Raw genomic sequence first — 8,270 nt, 5'->3', positions numbered from 1 at the left:
ATACTGTGCGCCTTTATAACCGGTCGCTTGCTCCCATATCAAGATGGATTACCTCATCAAGTAGAAGTATGAAGTCCAACACTTTTTCAAGAAATACAAGGCTCAAGTGGAGAAATATCATAGGAAATTTATTAAGAAGTTGAGAACGGATGGGTGCGGGGAGTACACCTTGAATGAGTTCTGCCATCTCTTGCAACAGGAAGGAATTGAGGTACAGAGAACCACTCCATATATCCCACAGTCGAATGAGACAAGTGAATGAGCAAACAGAACAGTCTTAAGTACTACTTGTACTCTTCTTCATACAGTGAGTACACTGAAAGAATACTGGGGTGAGGCAGTGATTGCTGCAATTTATGCCAGGAATTGACTCACGACCAAAGCTGTACCAGATGGACAGACACTGTATAAGTAATGGCACGGGGTGGGGCCGACTTACAAATACCATTGCATCTGGGAATGTGTAGCCTTTACACAAGTTTCCAGTAAAACTCAAAAGAAAATGGAGAAAACAGCTTGATGCTGCATGTTTGTTGGATATATGGATACCACAAAGCAGTACGGGCTTTATGACCTGGTGAAGAAGACATTCTACATCTCACACGATGTTGTCTTCCAAGAAGCCATCTCATACTAACTGATGTCTGACACTGGTGGCGAACCTCTACAACATTACTGTGTACCTGATGTGCAACCCTGAGAGAGGCACATAGCATAGAATGATGAGTTTGATGATGAGGATGATCAAGGACCTGAAGAAAGTGGTAGGAAGGATGATGACAGGGATAGAACTAAGAAAAAGGACGACAATGAAAATGAGGAGGAAGAAGAGACATCTTGCCAACATGCAGCAATAATGATAAAGGTTCACAGGTGTAACAATCCCTTTTCTGATGGTCAATTCTTGGTGATGGAGAATGATGCTTCCTTTCTCCTTTTTCCTAGTCTTTCAATAGCTCTAGGCCAATGCCTACATTACTGATAGTACAAGAACTCAGACTTCTATTGGGAATGCCTATCGTAAGCTTTCTCTAACTCTCCTTTCATGAAGAGTTCTCTTGGTGTAATAGTAATAAAGGTCATAATAATGATAAAGAGGTTAAAGGTGTTTTATATTCGTTATAGTAATAAGTAGGAAAAGTACTTAGAATTCAATCTAATTTTATTTAAACTCATACTGCCAACACTGGCATACGACGAGCCTCCGCCGGCACAGGGATATCGCTAACCGGTATACCACTAATCCTAAGCTAACTAAGTCCACGGCCCCACACCTGCCATCCCCGAGTTATGCCCACATGAGAACTAATTACAAGACTATCAAACAACCTAGTGCCCACTCCAGTCCAAGTCTATAGCCCCTCTGGAATGAAGCCAACCAGCACAACGGGTAGCTGAAGCCAAGCCAAAGACCAACTCGACCAGGTTCCTCATCCAACAAATACAAAATCACTACCATCCGGTCTGAATACCGTCCTCTAAAACCACCACCACGGTAGAAAATTAACAAATACAAACTAAACCTACAGGCGACACAATGGCAGGGAGGAGGTAACCAACATGTTCACCTCTTGCACCCGGATGCCAGACCATCGATCCTATGAACCCACTTTGCTGGTTGCCTCTGAAGAGTGTACCGGTGAGGAGGACCTGTACCCTCTGCCTGTCCCCCAACTAAAACAACATACAAAAGAAATACATAGAGGTAGTAACAGACCAAAAAAGGTCAGTGGGACCTATCTCCCACCTGTGGTGCAGTGCCTCATTCTGCCAAACCCATAGCCAAACTAAAGAAACCAAACAAATCCCACAAAACCCAATGCACAAGACCCAAACAAGTCCAACCATGTGGTCGCAACCCACTATCCGCACAGGTGGCTGTCAGCCAGCCAGTCTATCGAGGATCTTTACAGCACTTAGCAGCTTCACCCGACAGTTCAACTGAACCGGCAACACTTAATTAAACCTCGCCCAACCTGACACAGGCTCCACCGGTACATGCAGGTGCCTCTCCCCCCCCAATCAGCCCCCCCCACACCCCACATGCCAGACGCCACAGAGCCCATCCAGCCCCACCAGCCCCTCAGACAGATCAACCATCCGATAGCCACAGGGCAGCCATACCCAGCCCCATCAGGCAGCCACTAGACTTCGCCATACTAACGGAGCTCCATCCCTCAGCACCTCACAGCCGAGGGGGACCCACCAGCCATGGTTGGAAGTCACAAAGTAGGCAGCACCAACACCTGAAGGCACCAGCACCAGCCACAGCATCCAGCCCAATCAAACCGAGTCTAACCAAGCCAGGAAAGAGTAGGCAGAGCCAGCAAAAGGTAGCCCCACAGGTCCGGCAACAGGCACAGACCGAACGATGGGCAAGAGGTACCCCCAACCGATAGGATATGAAGAGTGTAAGGCGAACGAACAGAAGCAGACAAATTGAAGGTAGGCCCAACTTGCAATGGGTGAAGCCGCCAACTACAATCCATAACCGAACTACCCAAACGCACAGACAACACCAGTGTCCGGCAGCCAATTATCCTACACCACCCTAGGCTACAACAATAACCATACCAGGGGGTAAGAGTTTTCAGGGTCAAAGCCATCCCCACCAAGATGAGGAGGAGACACCTGACTGAACTACCATAAATACTGCAAGGACAAAAACTCCAAGGGAATAGTGATAAACAACATCGTAGGATTCCAACTGTAGAAACGTAACATAACGAGGAGGGACTGGGCAGGCACTGCCCTGCTACCTGAGGAATGATGTGGCTAGTACGATGAGTTGAACTTGGAAAGATCATGAGTCTAACCCAAGGGCGTTTTGTATTGCGAGAACTAAGGACTCCGTTAAAACTTAACAACCATCAGCTGGCTCAAAGAACGACATAGGTGATCCTCCCAAATGCAATATTCTATCTCCTCCAATTGAACACGAAACCTGTGAGTGGACAATAGACAGGAAGCCGAAGACATTTTACTGAAAGGGGCTCGTAAGCGACCTTGATGAATAGCTTGAAGTACCAGTATCATGAGATAACCAGCAGGCAACGAAACGAGAAGCAAACAAGTAATCCATCATACAACACCAACAGACCTCAAAACCAAGAACTCCAGTAACTACTGAGCAAACTCAAATATCTCCCCCAGAATGCAAGGCATCAAGCCCCATCATGAGTGTGAAAGAATCGCTCAGGGTGAAGCGATGGCAAGGATAAGGAAAAGTACTTAGAACAAAGTATGAATAACCTATCCTCCTCGGCCATTCTGGCCTCCTTATATAGTGTTTTTTCCACCCATAGTCATGTGACTCAAAGTGGTCACATGTTCAAAACCCATGACCTCGTAGCAAGGTCATGTGCAAAAAATAAATCATATGTACAAGGCATACCCGCAAGGCACACTTATAAGGCATACTCACTAGGTGTATATTCCTTTACTCATATTTGAGTCATGTGCAAAACCATAACATAACAAATCATATGACATGAATAAGTCATATGCACAAAACAATAACATACCTATCACTCATAATTATGTGTCATGTGAAAATATTTTCCATGTCAAGCCACATTCGTAATACCAGGATAGTACTGGAGCTATAAGCTGATGGGAATAATACCTGTTGGGGTTTGAAGACTGGGACTATACTGGTGATTCAGAGTAGATGAATACAGAGTGAGGGACAGGCTCAAGCCTCTAGAACTACTGTACCTATGATAGTATTGGCAGTTTATATGGTTGAGGTAGGACCAGTAAAAACCACAAAGTGGCAATAGAAACCATTGAGGTGGCATACTGGCAAAACGTGGTTGATTCGGAATGCACCTCAGTGATGAAAAACAAGGTTCTTACATTTATCGAGAGCAGGGAAGAAACATATATTCACCAAGCTGATTCTGCTAAAAAAGCTCAGTCCTGAGAGTGAAACAGTGTAGTACAAGGCCAGACTCATGGTACAAGGATTCTGGCTAGTTGAAGATTTGAACTTTATGGAAACATTCCCTTCGGTAGCGAGCATGTTAAGTGTACAGATCGTACTCGCTATTGCTGGAGTATGAGGATATCTAGTATATCAAATGGATGTTGTTACAGTCTTTCTTGGAAGTCAGATCAAGGAGGTTTATGTTCAACTACCAATAAGAGTTATGAGTGACCTGCAGCTAGGATACCTGAATTGGAGTCTGCATGGGCTAAAACAGTCACCCCAATACTGGTATACGATGTTCGACGAATACTTGGTCTTGAGTCTAGGATTTTGGCGTGGGTGGTTCGACTGCTGCATCTATATGCATGTCGATGGCACTATCCTCGCTCTCTATGTTGATGATCTCCTAATGACGGGGGAGCCTTAGAAAGTGTACCAAATTAAAAGGAAGCTGAAAGTGCAGTTCGAGATGGTAGATGTAGGACCAGTTAGGCACTTTCTTGGAATGGTAATCTTGAGAGACCTCATCAGTAGGCAAGTCTATATTACACAGGAGAGCTACATAAGACAGGTTGTAGAAAGATTTGGGAGAGGGGAGTGTAAGCTGGTCACAACACTGATGGATAAGGACAAACCAAGGACGAGGGCACAGGACAGAGAAGCATGTAACAGGTCTCTATACCAACAGCTTGTTGGGAGCCTAGGCTGGATAGCTAAGAGTACCAGACCAGACATCGCCTTTGTCATGTTATTCTTGGAAAGGTACAACATAGATCCTTCACAGTACCACTAGGTATGTGGAAAAGAAGATTCTATACTACTTGATTAAAACGAAGCATCTCAGGCTCAGTCTGGGGGGAGGTATGGATGATGGGATTCATCTCACAGGATTTTTTGATTCAGACTTTATCAGAGATACTGTTACCATGAAATCCATGACGGGATATCTGCTTCGGGTTGGATCTGCTGTAATCCACTAGTATTCGAATAGACAACCAATCACAGCAACTAGTATGGTAGATGCAGAGTTCATCGCAAGTGCTATAGCAATCACGGAGCTTCTTCAGTTCAGACAACTAGTATCAGAGGTTATGAAGATGCTCCTACTCCTGAGCACACTCTACTATGATAATCAGGCTTCTCTCTCCATCTTCAAAGACACGGCATACAAACCACATTCAAGACACATGGTAGTTCAAGTACAAAGGATAAGGGAGGTCATTGAGGATAGAATGGAGGTTATGATGAAGTATTGTAGGACTGGAGATATGGCAGTGGATGGGTTGACGAAACCGGTTATGGGAGAGAGTCATCGGAGGATTATTTCTATATGTGGACTATGTTAGATGTCCGAATGGAAATAGTGGGGTTTAGATATAAATCTCTTTTTTTTCTAGCTAGTTCTAGTTTGAGAAATATGAGGGTACACCAGTAGGGGTAGTGTTAACACGGGAGTGTATGTAGTACTGGGGCTAACCTCATAGTCATTAGGGTTAAAAGTTGGGAAGACATGACAAGTGGTAGCTTGGCACAGACATGAATTTCACCTTAGGTAGCAGTGGCAGCATAGTTAGAAAATACAAGAAGAAAGTTCCTTCCTCTCCACACATCAGTGCCTACACATTCATGACAATGTTGTTCAAATTTGTTTTGGATTATGCTAATAAGACATATTCTCATATAGGGATTTACTTTTTTCTAAATAACATAAGAGTTTGTCCATTGCGGGAAATATTTCATACATTTAGCTATAGCATTCCCACTTCTGGAGACAGATCTGCCACTTATGGAATAGTTGGAGGAAGTTTATTATATCGCATATAACATCCCAATTGGCAGGAGAAAGCTCATCCTGTTTTAATGACTGGGGAAGGTTATCCTTCTCTCTGTTCTCGTTATGTCAGATGGTAGATGAAATAAAATCTTCGATTAGTTCACGGAGAGTAAAGGAACCGGTGAGAGATAGGTAGTTACCACTCCAGTGGGTTAGGTTTCCTAATATTAAGGTTAATGCCTTTGAGTTAGGTAAAAGTTGCATGACTTTTTCTTCAAATTTCTTGCACCTTTGTGGCATTTATGTAATCCAAACTAAAATATTGTATAACCTTTTGGGGGGGCCCATCCACCTCCAGGCCTCCAACTCCTCAACTTCCTTATTTAGCTCTTAATAGGAGTTAATTTCAGAGTTAAAAGTTTCCAGATTCTCTCCAAAGAGAAATGCCTTCAGAACCAGGTTGAGAATGTGCCTGAAGCGGTGATGATGTTTTTGAATTAGATTGAACGAGATATTAATTGCTGTGAGGTAGGAAGAAATATGTTGTAGTGTTGTATTATTATTTTTTGTGTTATCTAATGTGAAGTAGCTAATCTTTCACTCTATCCTATAAGGGGTAATAATATCCTAAAAATATTTCACTTGGTCTTCCCTCTGTGTGGTCGACAAAATCTTCTCAGCCCTATCACTGTACTTTTCAAATACTGATCTGAGTCAAGCCAGTGTGCAACACCAAGAAAAGAGCGATAGTTAGGAGAGGTCCAAAGATCGAATGTAAAGTGAATTTTAGTTTCAATGCTACCAAATATATAGGTTAGCTCCTTTTGCCCACTTCGATATCATTCTAGTATCCATGTAACTGGTATGAATACACGGTTATTAGTTTTGTTTTATGTTTTGTTTTAAGTATCGATTTGATACTTGGTTTATTTTAAGTATCGTTTGATACTTAGTTTTGTTTTATATTTTGTTTTAAGTATCGCTTTAATACTTGGTTTGTTTTAAGTATTGTTTAATACTTGATTTTGTTTTATGTTTTGTTTTAAGTATTGCTTTGATACTTAATTAGTTTTACCAAAGTGTATCAATTGATACCTTTGATTAGTTTCGTTCATGCTAGACATGAACAGATTTGTGTATTTAAAGACCGCCTGATTCCACAATGGAAAAGGCAGACTTCGACAGACAGTATTTCAATATACTTGGTTGAACAGTTACTTCTTTGTTTCTCAATACACCTTAGAAATCTCCTTTAGTTTTCAGCTCTCGCCACCTCTCTAGTAGAGTAGGCCACCTGTCAACTATCGTACCTTTACCAATAACGTGACTAGTATCTTGCAAACAGGTTACAATCTACTACTTAATTGTATTCGCTGAATTTGGTAATATGTACAAAATTTCATTATAACTTTATTAGGCGGAGACAACCTGATAGACTTCAGAATTGTCAAGGCCAATTGAAATTCATTTCTGTTGACGGAGATTGTCTAGGAAGGTACAAGTTCACTCTTTTCATTTATAACTACTGTAAGTGAAGTAAATTTGGTAAAGTAAGATAGAATCATAAAAACAATATTATATTGTTAAGGTCTCTTCTCCATGGCTTGGTGACGTTTAAAGTTTTGAAAAGTACTTCGATATTTATATTTCACGTCTGCGTATTTGCGGGCTACTTCTATTTATCATGCTACTATGTACCTTTCTGATTATAACTCGCAATGTCGGGTATTCTTGAAAGGTGCAAACACCTGGAGACCATGAACTTCACCATACTCTCTTCGCTAATTATGATATAACTAACTCGGAACTATACTGTTCCCAATAGTAGTTATCCGATCTTTAGAGTATTTAGACTTGTGGCCTAGTTCTCAAGTTGAATTGAGTTGGCTCTAATGGTTTTCGTTATTGATGAAATGATCAGTTTTACCTGTGTGTTGTATCTGTGAAGGTAGCCATAATCGTAACCTTTCTTGATCGTCTGACTTTAAACCTCCATAACTCCTTAACCAACCAATAAATATCTTCCAGAAGGCTTCCTACTAATTCGCAGAAAGCTATTCTATCGGGCTGATAATTATTCTCTCAGTTGACAACCCTTGTTTTCTTTTAGGTAATAGGATTTCAATCACCATTATAGTATGAGAAGTTGTCTTCATAACTACAATGTATTCCAAAACCTGGTTACAACACTTCATGAAGTCTAATAACTTCTATAGCAGTGTTTCTTGGAGTTCTAGATTCTTCTAGATATTGTAGGATAGGTGTGAATGTATTGGTCTCTTGTTGAGATCCTTTACCATTCAATATCATTTCTTTATGCAGAAAGGTCCTGTTACTTACGGCTTACACCAAAGGTATCACCTCTTTGAAGAATAGTAATGTTCTGAGTAGTTGGTGGATCCACTTTGTTTCACTTCTCAGACCTAGCTGAAGGTCTCCTCTCATAGATTCTGTGAACAAGATCCGGTCGAAGAGATGGTGGCGACGCATACAGTATTATTCGGACACCTTCAATTCTGTGGTATTATAGTCATAGGATGCAACTGAGATTGATATGTATGATGA

This window comes from Tuber melanosporum (genome assembly GCF_000151645.1).
Source record: "Tuber melanosporum whole genome shotgun sequence assembly, scaffold_44, strain Mel28".
NCBI lineage: Eukaryota > Fungi > Ascomycota > Pezizomycetes > Pezizales > Tuberaceae > Tuber > Tuber melanosporum.
The sequence above is the reverse complement of the archived record's forward strand: the minus strand, read 5'-3'. Positions refer to the sequence as shown.